This window comes from Lasioglossum baleicum, chromosome 5 (assembly GCF_051020765.1).
Source record: "Lasioglossum baleicum chromosome 5, iyLasBale1, whole genome shotgun sequence".
NCBI lineage: Eukaryota > Metazoa > Arthropoda > Insecta > Hymenoptera > Halictidae > Lasioglossum > Lasioglossum baleicum.
Genome location: NC_134933.1, coordinates 11374125 through 11401904, shown reverse-complemented (window position 1 = coordinate 11401904; position 27780 = coordinate 11374125). Strand labels below are relative to the sequence as shown.

Genomic DNA, 27780 nt, shown 5'->3' with positions numbered 1-27780 from the left:
CACTGCCATTGAGCATGCAAGTTTCCACCGGCTTAATTAAACTCAGTTTGAATTATTAAATTAAATGCTAGGTTGCTGCATATTCAAATGAATTCATTTCACGCTTGAACTGACACACTACTGTTCATGCGAGTCACACAAAATCTGAAGGTACATACATATACATTTAATTTAAATACGTATACATATATATACATTGAATTTAGAAACTACACTCGCTGAAATTATTAAGAAAAACAATAAATGTCTATGTTGCTTCTTGTAATGTTAATTTTGCATGGAAATGCATAGTTTACGTAAGTACTTGTAAGATAAAGAAACAATTAAAAAGAAGAGTGAGTACCGGATGTGTGAAGATCAACAATTGTCAAAATTGATGTTACATTTACGGAATATATTTTTCTATTAATGGATTGTTGCGACAAGTGCAAATAATTCGAGCGAACACACAACCAGAGATTATTACGAGGGACTCGTGTTAAACCAAAGTTACCCGAGCTCGAAGACCCCATCTTTCGCCTACGAGATAGGGAAACACGTGTGTATGTACGCGCGAACGTTCTACGCGTCCGTAGAAAACAGCTGAGAGTGGAGAAGACGAGTGTTCCACCGTATGATACATCCACGACGAAATTAATGCCCCAGGATTCCCGGTCCCAAGGACAGAGGCTTGTAGGATTGGAGGACGAAACATTCTATCGCAATGGTGCCACCAACATCCTCGCATACCGCCGATCAGCCGCGATACGATAAATTTTCCCAAGTCTCTGCGTTGCCCGATGTTGGGAAATACTGTTCGCTTTTAAGGAATTCCGTTTTATCTCGGAAACGCGTAGAACACAATTTCACCCGTGAGTCGCCGATTTACTGGCCTCTCCGTTCAGCATTGTTTAAATATCTCTGGGAATGCGAATTGCGTCGCACCGGGGTTCGTGGAAGACGCTAACTTCGCAGAAATGCTAGAACAGATCTCACGGAAACTCGCTGTAATTAAACCGCGATACCACTATTGTTTTCAATCGATGCACGCGTTCGTTATCCGCGATTGAAAATTTATTGTGTTCCAGATCGCTGAATCTGTGAAACATTTCGTTCAATCATAGGAAAAGCGACATAACTGAAAATATCTTTAGTTTATACTTTCTAACTGATGTACATGACAATTAACATTTCTAAGTTGGTGATATACAATAACAAGAATTTGCAATTTTCCTTGAAAATTTCCACTTGTGAATTTATGGAGCATATCGTTCATTTATAAGAAAGTGACGCAACTCAAACTACATTTCCAAAAAACAGTATTATAATAAATATACAAATTGTGGCGTACTTTTTATAACTAATGTGCATGGCAATTAACCCAGTATCTAAATAACTACAAATTATTTTACGTTTCCAAGTAAATGATACACGATAAAAAAATTGGCAATGTTAGGTAACTTTCAAAAGGCTCACCTGTAAAATTTCGAATTAATGATTTACGTACATTATTGATTGACCAATAATTTAAATGTGCTACACACTTAAATGGCTACACAATGAAGAATAATTAAATGTACTCGCATAAAGAATCATGGAAACAGCAGCTGGCTGCATTCTTACGACAGTTTAGCACGGAACTGACAAGCGTACATCTCCAGATTGTAGTTTCCAAATTTTTCACAAATCTACATAGAAAGCGGTACTTTCATATGCCACTTCCTTTGGTAGCCGGTTGAAAGACGGAAGGGAAAATCCGTCGGAAAGGCTGGTCACCGCTGAACAATCGTAGGTTCGTCAACCTCCCGGCATTCCAGCGTTCGAATACTAAATACTTGAGAGGGTAAGTAGCTGGTTCAGGGCTTGAGTGGCAACAAACGGAGCCGTGTATCCCGGCGCACATCGGGGAGCGGTAGTTTCGGTGAAAACGTGAGGAACACCCACGCCCTGGTCACTTTTAAGAAAAGTTCACCCACGAACCTCGATATTCGCGCGTGTTTTCGGTCTGGTTTCGTGCAACGATCGAGGTCCTACTGTACCACATAGTTGATCGTAGCTTTGGCAGTTCTTCGTCTCTCTCTTTCTTCGCCAGGTAGCATACGTGTCTTTGGCGAGTGAGTGAGAGTCACGCGGGCGAAGATAAAGCGAGATACGGAGAGCCGGATAAGGACGGAGATAAGGGAGCGTGGGAGAGAGATAGGCGGTCGTGGACAGGAGCGAGAGAAAAAATCCATGGAGAAAAAATAATGAAGGAAGGAAAGAGGCAGCAGAGAGAACACCGCGCGCGATAGTGTGTACGTCTATGTACAGGGTCGTGCGGTAGATTTCCTCAGCATGTGATGAAAGTCTTCGAAATGCCGCCCTTAAATTTATTTTCTTTAGAATAACTAGACTGCGGATTTTATGCATTTATAATTGGATTCGTAGAATGTAAAACAGTAGGCATGTGAAAAATATTTAAGGACGTCAATGTATTATTTTCAGCTTTATAGGATAATTAAAAGAAGAATACAATTTTTATTTGGCTTCTGTGTCTTGCAATCAATACGAATATTTTTTTATTTTTCATAAAGATCAGTCTAGTTATTATTAGACTGCGGACTTTTATGCATTTATGAAGAAATGAAATGGATGAAATATAAAACAGTGAATAATATAAAAAATCTAAGGAGATTGTTATGTTGTTTTCAACAGACTATTAAGGGATGAATTTAATTTTTATTCAACTACTCACAATCGATGCAGAATATTTTTATTTTCCGTAAAGAGATCCGCAGTCTAAGAACCTTTGACTGTGTGATTTTATAAAATACGGATATATCTCGGAATAACATAGATCAGTATAGATTTTTAATTATTGAATGGTTCAAATTGTATTTTGATTTCTGATGCGCCGCCTCTCTGTATGGTAGCACGACCCTGTCTATGTACAGGGTTTCGTGCGGTAGATTTTCTCAGTATGATGCAAGTCTTCGAAATGCCGCCCCTTAAATGTTCTTTCTCTAAAATAACCTTCGATTGTGATTTTAAAAAATGTGGTTATATCTCGGAATAACACAGACCAATATAGAAAAGCGTTGCGTAAAGATGTTTAATTCTTGACTGATTCAAATGGCATTTTGATTTCGCTGCTTATGACCGCCTCTCTGTATCATAGCACGGCCCTGTCTATGTAAGAGGAAGACGGATGGAAAACACGAACCGGCGAGAGGAGGAAAATTGACGGAAGGGAACAAACCCGTGAACCGTTGCTGCAAAGAGGTTAGAAAAAGAATGGAACGGTAAAAACGAAGGAAAGTTACGAATGCGGACACGAGGTGAGGGGAGAGGAGGGAGGGCACGAAGAAAAGTATCGTGGAAAAAGAGGAATGAACGGAAAGAGTAAAGAGGAGAAACGATAGGAAAGGGACGGAGAAAACGGCTGGAGAAGGAACGACGATTGGTGAACAGAGTAGGAGAAACAGAGAAGGAAAGAAGGGTAGAGTGCTCGTACGGTCGGTTTGCCGCCTGCCGCGTAGTAGTAGCGTGCCGAGCGAGCAGCGAGCAGCGCTGAACGTCGTCGTCGTTTCTCAGTGTCGCCGCGGCGGTCGTGCCAGACGGTTCTGACAGTAGTTTTTCGTGGTGTTCGGTGGCCCGATCGCAAAACGATCGCGTTCGCTATCCGTTTAACCGAGAGCGTGCGTCGTTCTGTGTAACGTGTCACTTGGATTAGACACGCCAGCCACGAACGTGCTCCTGGAAGAGATTACCGAATTTGTTTGACAACTCGCGCGGACGCACGCGACCGAGCTACGCGACGCTATACTAGTACTCGGCAACTTCGTCGTCTACGTGTCTGCGCGAGGATCACGCGGGTTTTCGCCAACAAAGTGACTTCTTCTTCTTCTTCTCGTTTGACCCTGTTCCCGGAGACAGTGCGTCGAGATTCGCGAAAGGATAGTGGTTTAACCGTTTAACGTTGGCGGGAATCGACCGATACCGAACCGGTGCTGCCAGTTTCGAAAGTGTGACGTCGAGAACCACGTGCGCCACCGCCGGCGCCATCCGCGTGCTCGATTTCGAATTTCGCGCGCGACCACGCGACCGATGCGCACTGCAACGGTTGACGAGTGCGCGGTTCGCCGGTTCTTTCAGTGAGCTCTCCGATTGAAAAGGAGAGTAATAAACGTGGTTCTCCTGGTGGCTATTTCTCTCTCTCTCTCTCTTTCTCTTTCTTCCTCTCACTTTCTTTCTCTCTGTCTTAATCTTTCTCCCGCTTTCTCTGTTTCTCTCGTGGCCGTGGAACACACGGCGGGTGGCACATTGTAGCCGTCTCGCGCGCCGTTTGTACAAGTGGATTTAACCTTGCGACCGAACACGTGGATGCATGCCGTCCTGTCGACGACGCCGTGCTTCCAACCGGCGAAACTGTCTGCACGAAAATTCTAAGTAAGTACGACGTTTCCGTTGCTCGATTGACACTGTCACGCAGACACTGTCCGCCGATAATCATATCCCACGTAATATGACTAGACAGCGGATTTGATGCATTTGTGACGAACATGAGCAGGTTTAATTTAAAACATTACAAACATTAGATGAATTTAAAAATACTGTTGTATTATTTTCGACCCATTGAACATATTGAGAAGGAAAATGTCCAGAGAACTGTTGTTCACATAATTGTACATTGTTTATATTGCTTCAAGTTGCGTAGGGGAAAGCTTTATTATTATTTAGATACCTACTTCAAGATAAATAATATTTAACAATGAAGTCACACATTCACTGCTCTCTACACAAAACACGAAATTGATTGTCACAGATGTTTTACACAAAACATTAATTATTCTCCCGTAGAAAGAGTGCGAAACTCTTGGGTAACTAGGTTGTTTCTGTTACGCAGTTCACGTGAATTTTGTGTAATAAAAGAACGATATAAGGGTGCCAGCATAGTACGTGCAATTCTGTAGGCGATAAGTAGGTTTTATATATTCAACAATTTCTCACAACATCACGCAATAGCTTCACACAAATCGGTTGACAATTATTGAACAGTGAAATGGTCGATGAAAGTTGTTTATTTTTACAACAATTAGAAAAACATTGGAAAGCGTTCAATATTTACCGGGAAACACTGTTATCATCCTTCTCGAGGGTCTTGCGTATCGAGCTGTCTATGTATAATGATTTGGTTAAGTGTCGAAAGCGACGTTGATTATTACCTCGTTGACGTAACCCAGATTGCAGAGTAGTTTACACGAATGTTTAGAAGATCAATCCGAAATTAACGAGCGATCATCGCGTCTTTATTGCTGCTAGGTACTGAACTCTTTAATAGCAGATCGTTATCGTCGATAGCGGTCTCTCTGTATCGCCCTTATCAGTGGCTTCACTACCATCTGATACTCGCGATTACGCGAATACTACTATCGTGATCAAATCGACGTTACATCTGTAAACAATTTCATGTCTTGATTAACCGAGAAGTATCGTTGACAATGGAAATCATCGGGTTTGAATCTTGATGACTTCCGGTAAAGCATTTAAATAGACATACTAATAAAGTAGTTATTATGTTCAATTCAATTTTATTTGCATTATTGAAAATGTGAGCTGACGCGCAAGCCAAGCTTGTTTTAAACAAGATTATTAATTGGAACACGTTTCTTATTGCCTTGGGATCGAGAACTGCATTCGTTCTCATTAAACATTGTAGTCATGGTTCAGTTTGTTTTGTCGAACGATACCGTCTGAAAGTATAATTGTCGTGCCAGGCACAGTAGTTATAAATATTCACACTAACTACTTTCAGGGTCGGCACTAAATCTTTGCGATAAGCAGACTGCGGAGTTTTATGCATTTGTGTAGAAATTGTGTAGAAACATCCAAGAATATTGTTGACGTTTTCAATGTAAAAAATCGATTAAGGGATTAACTGAATTTTCATTCAACTCCTAATGCTCACAATCGTTGCAAAATATTTTTATTTTGCATCAAGATCCGCAGTCTAGCGATAGGAAATGAAACGATTAGAAATACTATCTTTATATTCATAATTGCTTGAAATTTGAAAATGGAGTAATGTGTTCTTGTCGAAATGAATTGGACGAGCATGATCTGCTTCGGGTAAAGACTCAATGAATCGAAAAAGGTGTCCGGTACATAGTGGACACCAGCAACAAACAGTAGTAGTGGTTCGTAATCGATCGATTTATCGATCGGCCGATCGCTATCTGCCGTAGACTCGTTCAGCAAGTATGCGCGTTTCTCGTCGGCGAAATCCTGATTACGATTCCGCTGAATGTCGCAGTGACATCATCGAGGATCATCATCCTCTTGGAATTCCCTGCCGATTAAATCTGCACCCGATAACTGCGAATCTTTTGCGACGCTACTTCTCTCGCTCGAGGCTGCTCGTGTGCCGAAAAATTGGTATTCACGATTTCGATGCGATGGTCTCGTCGGATTATATCGACGCCCGTTTCGATTAATTTCGTATTGAAATTCAGATCCCCGTTTCGCTCGTCACGATCGCGAGGATTATACCTCGCCTTCGAAACTTAATTCTTTGATTTTTCCATGCCAGAGAGCATGAATAACAGTACATACAATGGGATTGGCACTGGCATTGCGTTCTTAATTATTTATAAAAACCATTCCTGCTCGTGGTAAATGCTGAATCATTATTTTATTGGTCACGAGGTCGTTGGCATCGGTTTGAACATTTTTGTTGGGATTAAAGAATTCAATTTGAATGTCTCGAATACTATTTCTTCGTTGCAATGAACCCTGTTGGTCTTCAAAAACGTGCGCTATCCTTGCTCGAGCTGACCCGAAGCGTCACTGTTTATATTAGAACGATAAGGAAAAGATCTGTTCCGCTCAGGTGAGCGTACCAGCGGGCGGGTTCAAATGATCTGACATTCGTTCAGCGGGAGTTAACAACACAAAAGTCGGAGAAGATATTATTCAGTCTTTTATTCGCCATCGTGTCTCTGCGAAACTAAAAATACCGGAGCCATGTCCTTTCAGATGCCTTTACTTGTTTTCCTATCTATTAAATATTCTTTATAGCATATAAACAAGAATTTTAAAAAATGTTTTACACATTAGCTAGTAAACAAATCCTTCTAACGTCTCAAAAAAATTCAAGCTGTTGTCTGCAATTTTGGAATGTTATTCGTTTTTACAAGCTGTACAAATACTTTGTACACCCACTGCACATATTTACATATTTTTATTTGTCTTTTCAACGGACACGCTCAGAATTAAGAATCAAATTTCATTTTAGTTTTTCATGACTAGCCTGGGTATCTTCATGCAAAATAAAAATGGAGTAAAAACTTCATGCAATAAACTGGAGCAAAACAGAGATTTATTTCCTTTCTCAGTTTAACGACTTGACAATTGTTATTGCTTTTATTGCTTTGCGCAACACTCGCCAAACACCTCAAGCCCGACACAGTGCAGAAAAAGTTCCCCGTCGACAAGGGTTCCGGTATTGTAACGTACAGCCGTTGCCATTCTGACAGTCGCATTCCCCCGCATTATTGCGGCGAAGGGGCTCGTATAGAAGTTACGTGGAGAGCGGAATTGTCGTTGTATTAACTGCGAATGATTGCAAAACCGAAAAGTCCAGTGGTGGTGCGACAACGCCACGCTGTATCCCGCGAATCTTTTGCTCAACCTAGGGGATCGAGTTATTTCTGTGAGCCGAATCCCACGCGACGCTGATGAGCAATTTCTGCGATCGTACGTCGCTTTCAATCAACGATAGACCTCGCCCATCGTTTCGTAATAAAACTAGCTCCAGAAGCGATTGTTCGTTGCAACGATGTCACGTGAGGATTATTTTGAAACTGATTTGGCTTGTAGTTCGTGAATTATTCGACGAGGACGTTGCGTCTTGCAATTAGTGGAGAGCTTAACTCTTTCGATAGGTCTTCACATTTGCATTTTCAAAATTGACCATTTTTCCATTTTAGAAAAGCACCGTCGAAAACCATCTACTTTTGTGTTTGTTGAAGTGTCCATCTTGAAAAGACGGCGAAGTCGAAATCTGTTGTTCGTGAATATTCGACGAGCACATTGTGTCTTACAATTTGTGGAAAAAGCTACATTCTTTCAATAGGTCTTCACATTTGCATTTTTTAAAATTGACCATTTCTCCATTGTAGAAAAACACCGTTGAATACTATCTACTTTTGTGTTTGTTGAAGATAGTGTTCATTTTGAAAAGACGACGCAATCGAAATCCGTTTTACATTGCAGAAAGGTTAGGAGTGTCCCCCCAGTCTACTTTCCCCTCCTACGACGCTACTTCCCGGTCACGTGACGCATTTCATCTCTGTCGTGTGCAGTATTGGCAGTGAGAGGGTAACTTTTTGCCCTCAATTCGTGCTCCTCCCCTCATCTGGCAACTCTGAGTAACTCAATTCACGATAAACTTCGTTCGCTTCTGCGTCGATTTCGTGTAACTATGTATTTCGTATGGAACGGGTCTAGGAAAGCGCTCCCCATAGAAAAAGACATATGCCGTTGTTTTGGAGCAGTGGTTTCTTCCCGTACCGATCGAATTCCTATGGGGAACACGTGCGAGTTACCGCAGAAGAAATAACGAAAGTATTTCTTCAACCGTAAATCGCTCTTCCGTGATGTTTCCGGCGGGATCGTCAGCCTACCGACTTGTGAATGACAGCCGAACATTTATCACCTCCGAATAAATATAATGAACGTGAGTCGTCAAACCGTCGTGTCACATAGATATTCGTGTTTGCAGTGAACGAGACTTTTCTTTGTAGTAGGCTATCGACCGTGATAAGATTGCGACTCCGATTTTCTCCCCTTCGGTTATGCAGCGATGGTCGTCAGGATCAAAGTGTTTGTAATCAAACATTTCTAGTGTCTTAGGTCAAGAGATGAAGTGGTCGAGTCTCTTCATTCTACTCCTCTTTGTCTGCTATAATCATTTCTCGAATTATGCTAACAATAGAAATACGTATACGAAAGTAATTGCTAGATTGTGGATTTTTATGTGAAATGAATAGTGTCTGAATTAATTGTACGAGCTAAATACACCTTTCTTCCAGTCTTGACAATTTTAACAAGTTGAAAATAATGCATAGATAGATATTTTTAATTTGTTTGCATCTTACTACTGTGTGTGTGTGCGCAGGAACACGAAAAATATTGAAGCAATGAAACATCTTCTCGTCACTCGGCTATACCATTTGTAAGCAAACGCTGTGAACTAAGTTTTAAGGGGCGATCTTATACATGTGCACCGTTTCCCTCTGCGTTGCAACGACCACGTGGTCGACACGTGTAGCTAAACCTTCAAAACAGTTTACGCCTCTCCAATGTTGTGCTCTGCGCTGCTGTCTGCAGTTTTCCCCGACGGAGGCAGCGGCCATGTTTACAGAATCTTTCAAGGTTCGTCCCAGGCTTTTCGACACTTTACTTTGCTGTTAGATGTTACTATGATCGTTACTATGTACGAGCATTGCCTGCTTTCATCTCGCTATAAATAATTAACCCTCATACGCTCCTCGAAAATAGTTACACAAAAGATCCTCGGGTGATATTTCACCCATTTTCGCTCTACACTTCAATTAATGTTATTGGGAATCTATTATAATGTATTTCATTAAAAGGTAAATAAAATCGTGAATATTATATTATATTATATTATATTATATTATATTATATCTTGCAGTTACTACATATATGTATAAATAGCATTTTTATGCTCGCTTTTATAATACATTTAGAAAGAAATGAAACATAATACAGTACATACAGTGACTCACATTAATATTCGGACGCTCTAAAAAAAAAACGATAACTTTGTTAATATTGGACTACGCGATTTGGACTTTTTTGGCAAGCTGGAGCAATTAGTTTACTACAGGGTGTGAAAAGAATTACTGCTGTTGGAGGCCGAAAATCATGAAAAACTGCAATTTTTTTCCATCTTTAAACGTTCGTAAATAGCTCATTACAACGTCGACCGATTTTGATGAAATTTTCAGAATATGTTTAATTGATACAGATCTACGACACGTGTTTTCTAAATTTTCCCTTAAGCCCACATAAAAAAGTGGAAAAATACAACTTTTAGTATTTTCTCTGCAATTCCGACAACTTGCAGTTGTTTTCAAACATTTTTGTCACGTTGTGTAGCAAACCAATTGTTCTAACTTCTCCAAAAATTTCAAGTCGTATATTCCAATATGTATTATAAAAGTTATGCTGTTTTTAAGAGTGTCCGAATATTAGTGGGAGTCACTGTAACTGGAAACAGGATGATAGAATTGTATACAGAATAAAATGCGAATCAGAGACGGATCGTGTATACATTTCCGTCGAAAGTATAGGCATTGTAAACACTGCAAAGAGTAATGACGACATTTTACAATTACACAGAACAGAATCGTGTGTACAAACGGCATCAATCGCTTTATTGAATAACGTTATTGCGAACAATGTTTCTACAACCGTGCCGTCATTGTCCGGCTTCTGTTTCTATTTGCATTCTCGCAGATAAGTGCTTAACTCATCACCGTGAGCGTCATCTGTTTGCTTTCTCCGTTTCTCCCGCGCGTATGGTGCGATCTGTGACCCAGTTCCTAACACAATGAAATCGTACAATTAATTCGACAGAAGCTATCATACCTCTGCTAACAGTAAATGATTTCGCCATATTTTGTACGAGTGTGTAAACATGCCCAACTAAATTTAATGAACCCAGTAATTTGCTGTTCTTATTATTAGAAAATTATAACCGTGAACTCGTACATATAATATTTGTTGCGACCATTAATTTTCTTTATCTTCTTCACGTTAAATTATGAATCCTAATCCTAAAGTTCTACAGTCCTCGTATCTGAAATGAGAGCAGTAAACTCGATGGATCCACTTTTCCCTATTACTATCAGTTTTATGGTTGCCAGCACAAGATAACCATTCTGTGTCATCATTATCGACATCTATGTGTAACGTTGCTATCACTTTCTTTTTCCTTTCCCTCTTCTGGCCTGTCCTTCATAAACAAGTTTTATAAATTACTATCTCATCTTTCGTTACTAGACTGAGAATCTTTATGCATTTATATGAAAATTGAGTAGATGAAATTCAAAATTGTATTAAAATTTTTAAAATTGAAGACGTCGATATATGATTTCTCCTCTATTAAAATCGTTAAGAGAAAAAATAAGGTTTAATTTAGTTTCTATTTCTTCCAATCGATGCATTTTTATTTTGCATAAAGATCCGCCGTCTATTCATTATTCATTACCCTTCATAGATTATTTCAAAAAAATGTGCAACTTGACGTACACGTTGATCTGTGGGCAGTTTTAGTCGCTGGTTGGTCTACCTGAAAATCCGCGGTCACGTCCGCGAATGAGTCCACGCAAGACAAAAACGGAGTGGACTGAACCGGCCACCGTGGAAACAGTCGCGTGTAGTTTATAGTCTCGTATTGTGCCGGCATGCTCGATCGGAGATGGCGCTTAGCGATGAAATTCCTTTTTGCCGCGCTTCTGTGGAAATACGTGGCCGGCATGCGTGTCGAGCGATCTCCGCGAAAAATACCGTCATGACTCACGGTGTCCGCGAGTGCTTCATATGCTACCATAATCGAAGGGCCTAAGGGCCAAGGATCTTTCGCCTCGCGCGATCCACGATTTTGTTTCATAGTCGAACATACAGCTCACTTACATTTCCAAAGTTTGCGATCCGATTTGTTCGAATAATGTCGTGCAAAATCCTCAACTGTGATTTATCACTAGACAGCGGATTTTCGTGCAAAATAAAAATTTTTTTACCTGAATTGCAATAAAAGTACAGACAATTTCTTTTATGTAAAGTACCAATGTACAACCCAACAATTATAGAAAACGCAGATGATAGTTTGAGAAATAAGATACGCGATGTAACTCGTAATTTTGTTTTTATTTCGTTAATATAAAACTCTTTGTGACTTGCGCGAAAAACAATTATGTTCTTCGTTAATCAAAAGCGATCACGAAAATCACGAATCACTGAGAAAAATCACCGTGATTGGGAACGAACTAATTTATTAATATTTCCAAAGGAATGGAGGAAAGTGGAGATGGGTCGTGAAAATTTTAGCATAATAGATTTCGCAAAATCGCGAGCACTACCGTGCGATTAGCCCGGCATTTTACGCCCCCTTTATCTCCGGCAGCCATAAAGCACCGTGCGCCATAGGTGTTCGCTCATTTCTCATCTGACTTACGCTCGGCATTTTCTTAGATTACGAGCAGTGACAACATTAGTCGCCGACTATTACCAGCCCGTAACTTTGAATTCCCGCCGAACCGATGCAATTACGTACGAGCGGTGTGCCGATGACAATCGAGTATTTATTCCTCGACGGAAGTAATGTATGGCGCGGATTGATAATGCAAATGCCGCTTTGCAACGGTCCCTGTTGCGCATAGTCGACTTCTGTGCGACGGCGTAGCCTTTGCTACGGTGGAATTATAATTGTCTGCATTGTTTGCGAATTGTTCATTATTCATCGGCCGCTTTTAACGAAGCACGAACGTTCCTTGAAACAAATGAGCAGAGGTTGGGTAACGGAAGTGGAACCATTGCGAATCGTTAAACCGAGGAATGTCTTTGTTTGATGGATTACGATCTATTTTCCTGCTGCAATAGCGCAAGACATGGACATCGACAATCTACAGTGACAATCTACATTAAATTAAGCAGTTACCACTGTCCTGCCATACATGGTTTCATACCACAGATGGCTAACATATTATACTAACCAGAAAATAGTCTGTTTTAAATTGCGCTTTCAAAAGAAAGCATTGTATTCGCGAGAAACTTTCTTAAAATGATTTTAACTTCCACGTTCACCATCAAATGTATCAGTCATTTTAAAATCTTGATTATGAAGCTATAAATTGGTAAATAATTATCCAAAAAATGTTTGTTTTCGAGATGAAACAGCGCTTAATAAATAAATCTACCATTGCTGGTCAAATGACGGGTTTTATATTTGTCGTTTAACAATTATTTGAATTATGAAGTTGCTTACGTGGAAATTGATTCGATAAAATTCGTTATTCAAGCACACGTTTTTGTAAAAATTGCAGAAATCTAAATAAATAGAGCCTCGTCATTTCTGCAAGCTAAAAAATGTTGGTCTCTTTTAGTGCTCGGTAGGTTCAGTGTTAAAACATAAGGATGGCGGGACTGGCTTGGGCGATTTGAAAGGGAAATTTGTTTAGCACTTATTGATTTATAATGGTGGGTAAGGCGAACCTCCGCAATTCAAACGGAAGCACCGATTGCGTTCAGGGAGCCTTTCAAAGTCTATTACGTTTCTTAGTCGCCAACGCTTGTCCTCGGCGCGGCGTTAAGCCGGGTTCACTTCCCTTGCACACCTTCTTTTTCTCTCTCCCTTTCTCTGCCTTTCTCTGTTATTTCTGCGAACCTTTACGCGCCTCTACAGAATCGGCCGCATCTCCGGCTATGATTTACATCCCACATTTATGACGCAACGTAAAATCGTGCAGAACTTTTCGCCAGCCGGCGGACATAGAGAGCCAGGAGCGGTTAAACGCCTTCTCTTTCCGTCGCCTTCTTCACTCTTTCCGGCATCTTACTTCGTCCTGTGCACGCCTTTGAAACGGCTCGCACATCTCGTAACATGATATATGAAATATTTTGCAGACGATGCGAACCTTCTTCCATCGATTCGTACACATTCTTTGGGCAATGACAGTGACTCCCGTTCGCCAATTCTTTTATTTCAACCTCTCCAATTTATTAACTCGATCGTTACTACCTTCTCGAGGAAACTAAAACACAAATCAAGAAATGTTTTTTTATCGATCTTTTATCGATGTCTCAATTTGACAACGAGGGACAGATTCAGCTCGTGAATATGAGGGACGGACGAGGGTTAAATAAATCAGGCTTGTGTTTTAAAAATTCATGAAACGATATACAGTTCCTGTGAAAGTCATTTCGACATTTAATTGTGTCTCTTCAGGTGAACATAATCAATTCAGATAAACAAATCCAGGCAGACATATGGAAATTTCAACGATTTTAAAAATGCTTTTAAAATGTACAGAGACACGCACACCATCAAAACGTGTATTTTTAAGACCCAAAGATGTTAATAACGATGAACACGTATTAATAAATCATTTATAAAGATTCGTAAGGTCGCACATCTTTTTAGATGAAGATAACATCAATTTAAAAATGTTTGTAAGAGGTGCAGTGACACCCACACCATCAAATCGTGTATTTTAAGACCCAAAGATATTAATAACGATGAACACGTATTAATAAATCATTTATAAAGATTCGTAAGGTCGTGCGTCCTTTCACTTAACGAGGAATCTGTCGAGCTGTTAATTAAAAATCCATTCCAAGAATAATTCCACGGTTTATTTAACCTCCATGGCAATATCTCACCGGTTTCTATACCTCAATAACTCTCCATTGCCGGTGATATTCCGGTACAGAACCATCGAATTGGCATTTGATATACGCAACGCCAGCGTACGCCACGTTCCACGAGCACGGCTGGCAACTTGCAAAAATGGAGATGTCTGTTAATTTTTATGGAACTAGCATTGACGATGACTGACGCGGAGAACGGTTAAGCACATTCCCCTCCGTCTATCTTTCAATGGTTTATCGTACGGTCGCAGACATCTGTATATCTAGCAGTACGATGTATGAAATATTTATGTGCAACCCGGCCTTTATTCGCTTGACATCAATGCGCTTCCCCCTTTCGAAATGCATTAGTAGCGATGCGTCTACATTATCAGATCGATGCCTTCGTATGGACGTTGAACAATGCGTCTGTATTCATAATTTTCCTAAAAGAAAAATCGAACGTTTCAGCTTCTAATCTCGAAGACTGGGAGACAAACACTGAAAAATCTGAAGTTGTGTGTGAAAGAAGAAACGATTTTCAATCCCAGAGGGATGTATTTATTAATGTGTTCCTTTTATTCTGGGATTCTATAATTTTAATGTGCACATTAACAACTTTCCCTCGGTTTGATCACTCTTTTATTTCGATTATTCCTGAGCTGGCAACAAAATGATTTTCAGTTGCAGGGATGTATTTATTAATGTGTTCCTTTTATTCTGGGATTCTAGAATTTTAATGTGCACGTTAACAACTCCGTCAGTTCGATTACTCTTTTATTCCGATTGTTCCCGAGTTGGTAACAAGCGGCATGCGGGATGGGGTTTAGATATGTTGTAAATTCTTAGCGCAACTGATAGGTTTATCGACAAAGAAGAAGGCGTACGGTGCATCTGAATGTGCATACACGTCAGTTCGACCAAGTAATTTATTATTTGAGAAGTATACGCAGTTGTTAATAAAGCCCGGTGCTAGGAAGCTAGGCGGTCGCTCAAGTCCGTACAAGAAACAATGACTAAAACGATGGAAAATTAACGAGCCTGCTCGAGCAACAAGAGTTTGGCACCGACTTGTTGTTGCCACTATTTTTTCACCGACTGAAGGATACTAATAGTACGTACTCCTTCCGAAGAAATAAGTTAGCTATCGTCGGAGGCGAATGGTTTCTGATTTTTCAGGACGATGATCGAACGGAACTCTAGCACACAATCATACGAAATAATGGACATTTTTCCTGTGCGATAATTTTGTTTAAATCGATGCTATGTTGTAGAAAGGGTCGCCGTCGTCGTTTCGGAGGTGTATACTGTGTTTGGTCACCATTTTTCGCTTGATAATTTCGACATCGCGAAACGTTCGACTTCGGTACGCGGAAAAGACACTTCATCATCGTTCGCGAAACACACGGTAACACGCGGTTTAAAATTATGCCTGACGTGTCTACTACTTTCACGTGGAATTACATAGCCGAACGAACGCGTTCCGTTCGACGAGCTCGTATACAGCTCGCGTGGCTCTTGCAAAATCGAAACAACGATCCGCGGGACACGTAAATGTCGCTCCCTTTAGGGCACGGTTACGATTCTCAACGAGCTCTTACTTTCGCCGCACATGTGATAAAATTAAGCACTTGCATCCCGGCTAACTATTAAATTGGCCTGGGAATCGTTCGCGGAAGAACTTGAAAGGAAGAAAAGCAAAATCCATAGATTAGCTTAGCTGTTAATTACTCCAGAAATGTTTCCTGACAAATTTTGAGAACGTGGAATCGTGCACAATCTTATTTTCAGTGGTAGTGGTCGTTTGTAGTTCTGAGATAAATTAAAGTCGTACGAAAGTCTGTGCAGTTTTTGAAAATTTCTAGAAATCGTAAGTGCATAAAAATCCGCAGTAACCTAGTAATGGTTGACAGTTCAGCAAATCTAATCGAAAGCAGGAGAGGAAAATGTTTCTTGCGAAGAAATAGGCGCGCATCTGCCGCTGATTAGGTCACCGGAAGTCGCAGCAACCACGCTGGGAAGTGTGGGCAAGCTTCCTTTGATACAGCAGATGATACGTGTGTATTTCTTTTGACAATTTTAGATCTTTACCATGAAGGAAGTACATTTCGGTCATTTTCGATACGATCGTCTAAATTTTTATTTTAAATCAATTTAATGAAAATGTATTTTTTCTTTTAATAAATCTAATTTGTCGAATATAATGTGATATACTTAAATTCTTCTAACGTCCTTACAATTTGATGTTGTATATCTATTTATCCACTATTTTTATAAATGCAAAAACTTTTCGAAGAAAATTAACGCAGCGAATTCTAAATTTCGAGTCAACTGAGACTATAGTGTTTTAGTATTTGCTCAAAATTAATAGAACAATACAGCAGACGGTGTTCCTTGAATTGCGCCTCAGATCTCAAAGTACCGTATGTTTCAATTGTTACGCAGTCGCGATTACTATCATGAGAAAGCTAGCTCCCGCGACGTACGTATTTCAATCGTAATTAAGATTACTCCGAACGATCCAATTTCGCGTTCACCGAAGCGCGATCCGAAGAAAATAAAATTAATTGCTCTCACGGAAAACCGTGGATGGTGTAGACTCCGTATGGGACAGCGTTTCTACGTTTGATCTGAAAGTGTGTTGCACATGGACGGTCGTTCGTCGAGAAATACGGCCGAATGACAGGCTAAGTGTCGGTCATTACCACGCGTTATTGACTGCGAGGTACTAAGAAAATTAAATTCTCACTTGGGGTTGTGCTCGCACGCCGCGATGCGTCCGAATAGATGTAATCGCGTGTTCACAGAATTCAAGTTATTATTGACGTTTCTATATTATCCTTTACGAATCAACCGACTATTAAACGTCATTTTATCATCTCCGGCCTTTCGTTTCTAAATAACTCAATTCGTTCTATGTATGTCGAAGGTCCTCTGCGAGCGATGATACACGAGAGAAAAATGACGGACGGAGAATCATGGATGGAGAAATATTTAAAATATCGATTCTTTTCTAATCTGAAGGTTAATCATTTCTTCTCATTTCTCGATAATGCAAAGGTGGGATTTTTCAGTGATCAAAAGCGCTAGATAAAAGATCAATCTAGGCCTCAATCCCCCTCAAAAGTTTTATTATTAATAACCCTTGCAATTCTAGAAACGAATCTATCCCCTTAAAAATGAGAATCTGCAGCTTCAGATTGCAAACTCGACCACCAGGCTCTAGAACAGCCATAGGTACAGATCTTTATGCGCATTAGATTCTTACTCTGTCCGAATAAAAAGTAACAAATCCATGTTTACTCGTATCACTCGGATGGAGAGAGCAAGGTAGATAAGCCTTCTATCGCTAGTTTTTCAGCTGTAAAGTCCTCTAGTCGCCTACGCTTGTTCCAAGGTATTGCTGCTTGAGTCTTGGACCCATCTTAGAGGTCTCTAAACACCACGTCTACGGTATCTTCACTCCCAAATCTAGCAATCATCTGGTTCACGACCTTTCAGCTCGAGCTAATCAGATTCGAATCCCTGGAGGTCCTCGATTCATGCAAATCTCGAACTCGTTCTTTTCGTTGCATCACTCCGCGTAATTGTTAACACCGGCTAATTTCGAACGTAAACCCGGATGCGTATATCGCCTCCTGATCGATTCTTTCTTGATTGCCAGCTTGTACTGACCTTAGATTCGGTTAATCAGGGTGCAGCCCTTAAAGAATCCGTGTGCTAGCTCTCTCAGTCGTACACTAAACCCGTCTGTCCCTGCATCTCGCGTCCTTATATATCGGAATCGACCGCGTGTAAAACCAGTTTTGCGACTCGAGACTTGCGAGAGGATAGAGCACCTTATACTCTCGCTACACGCGGCCTGCTAAGCAAAATGGTTCACACTGATCACGCTTAATTGTATTTTTCGTGTCTCCCTTCTCTCCCTTCGCCGGCCTACGGGACTCTTCTGCTCGCTGGATTGTGTGATCCATTCAAGGTATCTCTCGTTCGAACCGTGTATCGTGTGTTGCGAACGTTCCAAGCCACTTCTAGAACTTTTTCTGCAAGGATGGCTCGTCGCCTTGCGGCTGCCAAGCGTTTCCTCGCATGACACTCTGTTTTACATAGGGACGAGAGACCGACTCCGGACTTTCTGACAACGTCGTCGTCGTCGTCGAGGACCTTATTTTACGGCTCGCGGTTATTTTCTCCCCCCCGTGAAATTTTGATTACGGAACGAGAGATTCACGACTTCCCGGACAACAGGATAACTGTACTCTTCACGCTCGTTGTCGATACTTTGACAAATCACGCTTTGTCGACGACAGTATTTATAAATCAATTTTCGAACACTTTGTTCGACGTGCCTGCAAGCCGCTTATGGTACTTCGGGAATGTTACGATCCTATCTGCACCACATGAGTGCATGTAAGTCGCAAGTATTTCATGTGCAATTTACAAGAAGGTCTTTGAAACATTTTGCCTGATGTAGTAATAACAGTGTTTCTGGCTTTTAGTCATTGTTTATGGCGCTAATAAAAATAGGGAATACGCTGCTTCTTAACTTTCAATAAAAGTGTTACAGTGTATTTGACAACGCGGAAATTTTCTCGACGATTCACAGAGAATTCTTCGTCGCAAGTATTTCACGTGCAATTTACAAAGTCTTTGAAACATTTTGCCTGATGTAGTAATTTTATCAGTGTTTTCGGCTTTTAGTCATTGTTTATGGCGCAAATGAATTTCTGCAATAATTTCGACAAGCTGCTTCTTAACTTTCAATAAAAGTGCACAGTGTATTTGACAAGTAAATTTTTCTCGACGATTCGCACAAACTTCTCAACATTTATTACTAGACTGCGGATCATTATGCAAAATTTAAAATGTTTGCATTGCTTGTAAGACACAGGAGCCATATAAACATTTCTTTCTTCTTTTAATTATCTCGTTAACGTGAAATTATACACTGGTGGCCTTAAATCTTTTTCATAGGTCCACTGTTTTAAATTGTACATACGCATTTTTGTCATAAATGCATAAAATCCGCAGTCTATTTATTACGGACTACTGTTTTCAGCAGAATGAGCCGACATTGAACTCGTTTCACGTAACTAGCAGTACCTACGTGACCGGACACGCTGCGCTGTTGCAAAAGCGTTCTCTTGTCAGTTGACGTTACGGGAACGTCAAAGCACAAAGAGCACTGTCTTAACAATCACGATGTTGCACAATAGTCGGTAATTAAAGCGTGCCCGAAGGGACGTGCCCTCGTGGATCGGCTCCTCCCTTATTTCTTGGCGCCGCTTAAACAAACATCGTGTCCGATCCGATTCGAGACACGCTACCGTTTCCTTATTCTCCTGCGACAGGACCGACGTGCTGTTTATTTAAATTGCCGCAATGCTCACGATACGGTCAACACATTTTAATGTTGTGCTATGCGTGCACGACGGGCAATCGTTTGACGGTTCATTATCCGAGGGACGTCGCGCCCTTTGCTATTTTAAGTTCCGTCTTTTACTGCAAAGGACACGAGATCGCCTTCAGAAAATCTTTCTTTTTTTCCTTATTATTTATTCTTGTCTCAACATCACCGACATAGAAATAATTTAATAATTAATAATACTAATTTTATTCGGTATTTCAAGAAAGCACCAATAGAGGGAAGACGGTACAAATAATTTAAATTTCCTTATTACTTCAATTTTTGATGTTTCAATAAATATGCAAGTCTGCATAAATATCTGCAATTAATGGCGACAATACAAACATTATTAATGAAAACATTGAAGAAGCAGCACAATAATTAGCGTCTATTTTTAACAAGCAAATCTGATACTGTTTTTGATTAAATCATTTTGTTGCTTCTGAAAAGAAGCAGTGTAATAGTTTTGGACACTACCATTGGTCATTTAGGTTCATTTCCTTGGTAGATGCGCGCCACTTGTAGTCACGAGACGTGATGAATACGCCGTCCTTGAGTGTCCATTTTCTTTCGGCCACGGACATACATATTTCAATGTCAATCTTACAACTCATTTGCGAGGCCTAATAGCTCACACCTCTAAATGTCAAGTTATTCTTGCTTGAAGCGACCAGTTTCACCTTCGATACTGTAATTATTCGAAGTAAAGCGATAAAATCAAATTCCTTACTTCTACTTGCACGACTGATTAAGATTACACAACCTCCGAAGAACTTCAGTTGAGTGGCCGTGGTTCTGAGTCATGTGTACTTGTTCTGCATTCTGCAAGGTAATTAGTAACATGCGACTGTTACTTAATTACTACACTGTTGAAGTAGGATTTCCCACGAAATTGCAATTATAGTTATCAATTCTGTGCTTCAAATTCTTTGGAAAAGTAACATGTTAGTTTGAAAGTTCTCGGTTGAGTATCGAAAAAGAAACGTTTATTAAGTTCCTAAGCATCTGACGCGGATCAGATACACTCTAAACTGTAAGTCATGCTTCAATAATAACCCTCGTCATCTAATCATCTCTATCACTTCAGATTTGAAGCGTACCATTAGTTCCTTACAGAGTGTGACAGAATAATTATATTATACATTAGACACCATAACAATATTTAATTAACGTTAAAGACGTAATCAGTAAGCTAACCCGTCAACATTGTATCGCAACCAATCACTTAATAACGTCTTAAACGATGTTGAAACACGTCTTCTATTACGAACTGGAGTATCATTATCCTAGAGTTGCACCGGGTGCACTGATGAAATTACAGTTACTTCGATTTCCGATCTACTTGACGGTCAATTTTCAAGATCAACTGAATCACCCTATGAGTCACTACTGCACGAGGTATTTAATTTCATATCGCTGGAAACATATAATTTTCAGAAGACATTTTAAAGGTATGAAGACTCACTACACAATTGAAATAAAGAATTTAAAAAATCAAATGTCTATGTAGGTTGCAATTAAAACTTGAAGTGGGTATTCGATTTCATGTCGCTTGAAAAGTACAATTCTCAGAAGACATTTTATTAGATGATTGCATAAGTTCGTGCCCGATTTGGAAATAAAATTCAATGGTTAAATTTTAAAGATTGTTTAAAGATTTGGTTAAAGATTGGTTAAATTAAAATTAAAAAATGTTAAAATTTTCTACAATTAGGAAAGAACGGTGACTATATGTATAATCGATTAGTAAAGTTGTATTCAAATTGGGCACGAACTTATGCAATCATCTAATAAAAGTGTGAACACTTACTCCAAACAATTGAAATGAACAATTAACAAATCCAATGTTTACATATGTGGGTTGAAATTAAAACTTGAACTGTGTATTCGATTCCATATCGTTGGAAAAATATAATTTTCAGAAGACATTTCAAAAGCGTGAAGACATACTCTACACAATTGAAATAGACAATTCAAAAATCCATGTTCTATGTGGGTTGGAATTAAAAACTTGAACCATGTTGCAGTTGTTCTGGAAGTAATAGTAAATAAATTGACACACATTTTTCAGCTGATTTTCTCGGAAGAAAACTTTTGATGTGCAACAGCCTCGCTGCAAAATGTGCAGGTGCAGTTGATTACGTTGAAAAATCCTGAGGCAAAGGTCAGATTGGTAATACGCACTCGATGGAGGTTCGTAGACCTCGCTAACAGATAGGTAACCTTGCAAGGCCTCCTGGCAACCTCTCTCTCGCAGCAAGGAACCCGCTACAAGACATTCAATGGAAGGATACGAGAACTGGAAGGAACTCAACTACCCAGGATGTTGGATGCTCGCGGTATTTAGCAGCTGTTAAATGGCTCTAAACAGCTCTCATGGAATGATCAGTAGTTCCTAGGCGCGTCTCTTCCTTTCTCTTTCCGTTGCCTGGGGAAAAGATAGAAGATCGGTGAAGACACGTTGGCTGGTTCTTTTTACCTTGCCTCGTCCCAGTCTTCGCTGATTATGCTAATTCCGTAACGTAACAGCTCGACGAGACGCGATTCCGATTCCGTTGAAAATTCGAGCAAAGTATTATGATTATCGCTGCTCTGTTACACCCTTTGGCTCGCGTTTACGACCGGCACTGGTAAACTGTTATGAATTTCCGTTTTCTCCGGGAACGCGTACTCGCGAGCGTATTCGCAACAGGCGAAACGAGACCGGGTCGAGTATATATATGTATATGTATCTGCCTCTCCTCGCCATTCAGTCTCGGAGTAGGTAAGCCAGAGAGAAGTCAAGATCATTAACAATCCTTTCCTTCAGGCATTCTTCGTCACGGTTTACCGATCGATCAGATGTTCCGTCCGGGAGTGTGTGGTCTCTTTGTGTTTTACCAAGTTCTTGTTGCGGTAGCCAGTAGACATGACTCAGAGTTTATTAGAGATTCCGTTGAATGCACAGCAAAAAGATAGCACGATGTTGCGTTCCCGGTTTTTGCCGAGATACCCGGTCGACGGCATTACAAGTTAAACGCGGCGAATCGCGAAAAATTTGACGCTCGATCGACATTCAGTCACGCAGCCTCCGGTCTAACTTCGACTAAGTCGAACTCTTTACCCTTTGACCCGGCCGAGCGCAAACGGTCACTTGCTGCACCGAATCAGATCGACAGTTCAGCATTTGGAACAGAAAACAATCGTTAGGCTGAGGATCTCCATGCTAATCCTAATTTTTATACGTTGTTTAATAAGGATCAGAGGCGAGAGGAAATATCACTCGTCTACTAAAAAGTTCTTCATTGTAGAAGTAAGATAAAAATGCTATTATTTAATTATTAGTTATGTTTTAATTTAATATCCGAAGAATGAGCTGATACTTTCTCACTATTTAGATTTGAGTTTAGCAAGAACCATGAGAATCTGTGTGCTCAATTTGGTTGTTGGAATGTGAAACGAGTAGAAATCGTTAGTGAAGTTAGTCCGAAGAAGAAACAGGATTGCTATTCGCCGTTAGTCACTACACCGATGTAGCAAAGAAAACGGGAAGGGAAGTCCACGAACTTCTTCATTAGAGCTTGTGATTTCTTGCAGATGCGCCTTGTGGTTTTGGTATTACTCGACTGAACTATATTGACATAAAATTGCTGTATTTATTACCCTGAAGATGAACAGCTTGGGACCCTTTTCTTCGGTAAAATTAATGAAAACTTTGGGACTGAAACTTACCTCGTGAGACAACCATTTATTGGTAAAATTGTTTTTACTATTATTCTATGAGACTTACGCCAATGCATTCGCGACATTTTTCTGGTTAAAACGAGACCAAAGACGATACAGTTCGGATTTATTTGTTTAAGGTTTCGCAATATTAAGGGAGGTATTTCACGCAGCGAAGAGTGAACGGCTGCGTCGCGATCGTAATCCTTTGTAATTACAGGCCGTCATTGTAATCGCGCTACTCCAGTTGAATTGACGCGATGATTACGGGGCGCTGACGAAAGTAAATCTTGGATGCGCGCCCTCGATGGCGCTACTGAACATCCCCGAGCAAGCAACACGGCACAGGTAGTGCACCAATTAAAGAAGTGACGGCCTCGCTTGCACGAAGTTATCGCGGCGAAGATTGAATTTTACGCGATAATCGAGTTGCAAGCTTTTTGTCTTGGACATGACTCGCCTGACGTCTCGGGCCTTAACATTGAAGCTAATAGCTGCGGTTCCACGTTCGTTCCGTGGTTTCGAACAGTTAATTCTTGTCTTCACGATCCGTTATTTTATTTAATCGGCCATCGAGGATATTTTTATCTTAATCGTATAATAATTTTATGTATAATCAACACATTATTCACAAACAATAATTTTTCTAATAGCTTGCTGCACCCATGTCTGCTAACACATCAACGACAAAATCAGATCGTTTAATAATATCAGATAATCGTTTAATAATTTGATAATGATCAACTAAGTTAAATCAACTGAGATAAGATGGCGCACATTATTCAAACAATAATTTTTCGAATAGCTTGCTGCACTCAGGTCTGTTAACTCATCCGCAACGACAAAATCCGTACAATTCAGTAGACAACCAAAGCATGATGCAGAAAGCTCTCCCATAAAAATGACCTGATCGTCTTCAGGATAGAGTCTTCCGGGACGTCTGATCGCAGGCATGTCTCTGTCAATTTAATTACGTGAAAAGCATTTCCAATGTCCGCGAGGAATCGGATCCAATTTCGCGTTCTTCAATGTTCCCGCAATTAAGGTAATCGTGTATCGCACGATCATCGATGTTCCGGCAGAGAGAGGATTCTAGCGACCCATAATGGCACGCTTGCTTCCTGCTCTCGTGCGCCGACGAAAGCCTAAGCGCCACATAATAACGAAGTTTATCTCCGTTCACGTGGCCGGGGAGAGCCGGAATTGTAGTTCAGGTGATTAATTAGCCGAGAGAAGACGATTGTGACAGCGAGGTGTCCCGCGTGGGGAACAGCATCACGTAGGAATGGATATACCGTGTACCTCTAATTATTGTCGCTATCACAGTATTTATCATTGGAGCCGTTTGTAACCCGGTGGGGGAGGTAGTCGGGGGGAGGGAGTGCGGTGCATTTAATTCCAATTAGTCGCCGCGAACCGAAACCAGTTTTGAAACCGGCGAGGATCCATTCGAAAGGAACTATTGCCTCTTATTCTCTCTAGGAGATATCCTTCGCACGTGAGAGATACCGTTGAACCGCGCACCGATTACTCCTCAAGCTGCTTCTCTTTTCTTTCTTTTTCTTTTTTTATCCATCGAGCCACGCCGCCACCTATCTTTTCCACCACTGTCGCCGGTTATCGGCCGTTTCGTAATTTGAATAATTTATGGCCCCGATAAGGATAGGAGTAGCGGTGCGCTTCGACGTTCCGCGTGGAAAAGAATTCCTCGTATGATCAACTGTTGCTTCCGAACCCCCGGCCTCTGCGCCACGTGGCCTTACCGCGAAGCACACTATAGTGAACTACGGTAATGTCCCCATAAATGTCACGGAGATATTCACGAATTTTGCTACTGCTCTATCATAGAGCCTCTATGCCCCTTGAAATTTTTTTTAAAATTCGTATTCAAGTTTCTATTTATTTTAATGTAATTAATGAGAAAAAATATATGTATTGCAAAGAGTGACATTTTGCTCCGGATATGACCGACCCAGGTTGCCCACGAACGGTTCATATTGAAGATTAGAAGACTTTGACAACGCCAGGTGGCCTTGCTGTGGGGTACACTATACGAACTACGGTAATGTCTCGATAGATGTAACAGAGATGTTCACGATTTTTGCTACCGTTCGAGGCTTTCAAAAAAATTTTTTTAAATTCTGGAATACGTAAATACGTTCTGGAATACGTGAAAAAATAAATATTGGAAAGAGTGAAATTTCCAACATAGAAGTCTATCTAGAAATCTCTGTGTGCAACTTAGAAGACATTAGAATTGTGAGATTAAAAAAAGATAATGAGGTTCAGGACTTCGTGAGATTTTACGTGCTCGAGATTCGTTTCGGAGAGCCATGCCCATGGAAGCAGCCAGTGTACCTGCCTCGCCGTGGCTTTCATTACTCAACAGAATGTACACAAACGTTTAACGAGTGTTAAACCCATAAAGGTGTTGCTGACACTATGAGTACGACGCCTCCACTTCTTCGTGACGAGATATTCCGTTACTTTCTCAGAGTGGGGTTACATAGAACGCATTGAGCTAGATACGAGAACAGCTTCCTTTCATTCGAGAAAGAATTGTCTGTTTGGCTAGAAAATTAGCGACTGTTTAACTGTCGTCCTATCTATTCTGCTACTTTTCGGATCCAGTGGCCACTTCGAACAGGCTAAACAAATCGAACGTGTCTATTGTTGGATTTCCAGAATTGCCGGTTAGAGTCGTTTAATGTTCCAGCGCTTTTAATCGGCTTTTGAGCACAGTTTGTTTTCGTGTTAGACTGCCGCAAAGTACACGATCTAAACGATCATTATCACCATGTTGTCACAATAGCAACTATAATAGAACAAATTGTAGACAACGTTTTCTTTATAGAAAAGAATTCATCGATTTGCTATTTGTTTAAACTTCCGTAATATCCCGTTCATCAGATAGAAAACGTTTACACAATAAGCTGTATCCACAAAGAGCTTTAATGGCCGGATTGACTTTTACATGAAATATCAGTGGTGTAATCTGGGAATTCATTCGAGACCCACATCCGAGAAGAATGTCTGGTCTCTCGATAAAGTGGATTGATAGTACTCTCGTGTGAATGGTGACTGTATTCCCTTGTGGAGAGAGATTCGGGAAAAAGAGAAATCAATTGAATTTGTTCTTCACGTCACCGATGGGTGCGGGGACCATTAGTTCTAAACAATCTCCAAATCAAATCTCTAATGGAACGAAAATCTACGAATAAATTACAAATTCTTGCGAGGGGCAGATTTGGAGTCTCTCTGTTGTGTAATATTATAATTTTACTTATTAAAATTCTCTGAAAACTCTATCATTATTCTCATCTCGTCGAGATCAATATCAATCGACTTCCTCGAACGAAATCGACTCGGAGGCACCACTAATAATTCTTACACAATTATTCAAAATATTTCTGGCATTATTACTGAAAGTACAAGTCATATAAAATGGAAATACTTCAGGCCGCAAGAAAAATTCGGTTCTCGAATTAGAAAAGCTCCGAGTGCAAAGTGCTAATAATCCCAATGATCGTCTTATAAAATAGAACATGGTAACATTCTAATTATCTGCTTATATCCAAATGGAGTGGAAACACTTGACAGAATAGCTTCCCTATGAAATCAGTTCTCGATTTCGATAACATCTGAGCATCGGATGGCTCGCGGGGTCCCGTTACATATTCGTCTGTAGTAAATAAACGAAATAAAATCCCGAACAATGCTTTTGTAATTGAATCTCGCGCGATGGCGCCAACCGAGTCGGCCTAATTGTCTATCGTAATATTTTCGCCGTAGAAGACAGTGCTTGTCCGGCTCGATTGTATCTCTCGCACATATAAATATGGAAAAGACGTTTTGTACGTCCGCTGGCTCGCCAGACTCTCCTTCCAATAATTTGTTTTGCAAACGAGCCTTAAGGTGTGCGATAAGCATGACTGGTCGATGAAGCTTGTCATGCGGATTCTCGTCCTGTCTCTGTTCGACCGAGTTCCCCTCTCTCGCTCTTCCACTTCCGTTTTCTCTTGTTCTCCTTCGCGTGCACGCCTTATGTGTACCAACCTGTCGAATTGGTTGCAACTCGACTTGTCCTCTCGGATGGAAGGACGACGGGATGGTCTCCCCACCGCATATATACCGTCGGGATCTTTCTTTTCTTTTTCGCGTGGGTGATTGATCGACGACCCTGCACACGCTAGCCCTGCCGATGAATCTCCGTGCACGGTGCTTTGACCGCACTCCGATGACTTATTGCTCGGACACCCGCGTAGATACTCGTGGGA

The 27780-nt window shown here is 40.6% G+C and overlaps 1 protein-coding gene across 1 annotated transcript in view; it reads left to right on the top strand.

Annotated features, from left to right (window-relative positions):
* The first annotated feature begins 3492 nt into the window (after positions 1-3492).
* The window catches only part of Cv-c (RhoGTPase activating protein), a 339069-nt gene continuing 314781 nt past the window's right edge, over positions 3493-27780 (top strand). Inside the window, exon 1 of the mRNA XM_076423653.1 lies at positions 3493-4407. The gene's annotated coding sequence lies outside the window, so the exon portion shown is untranslated. The remainder of the gene's footprint in view (positions 4408-27780) is intronic.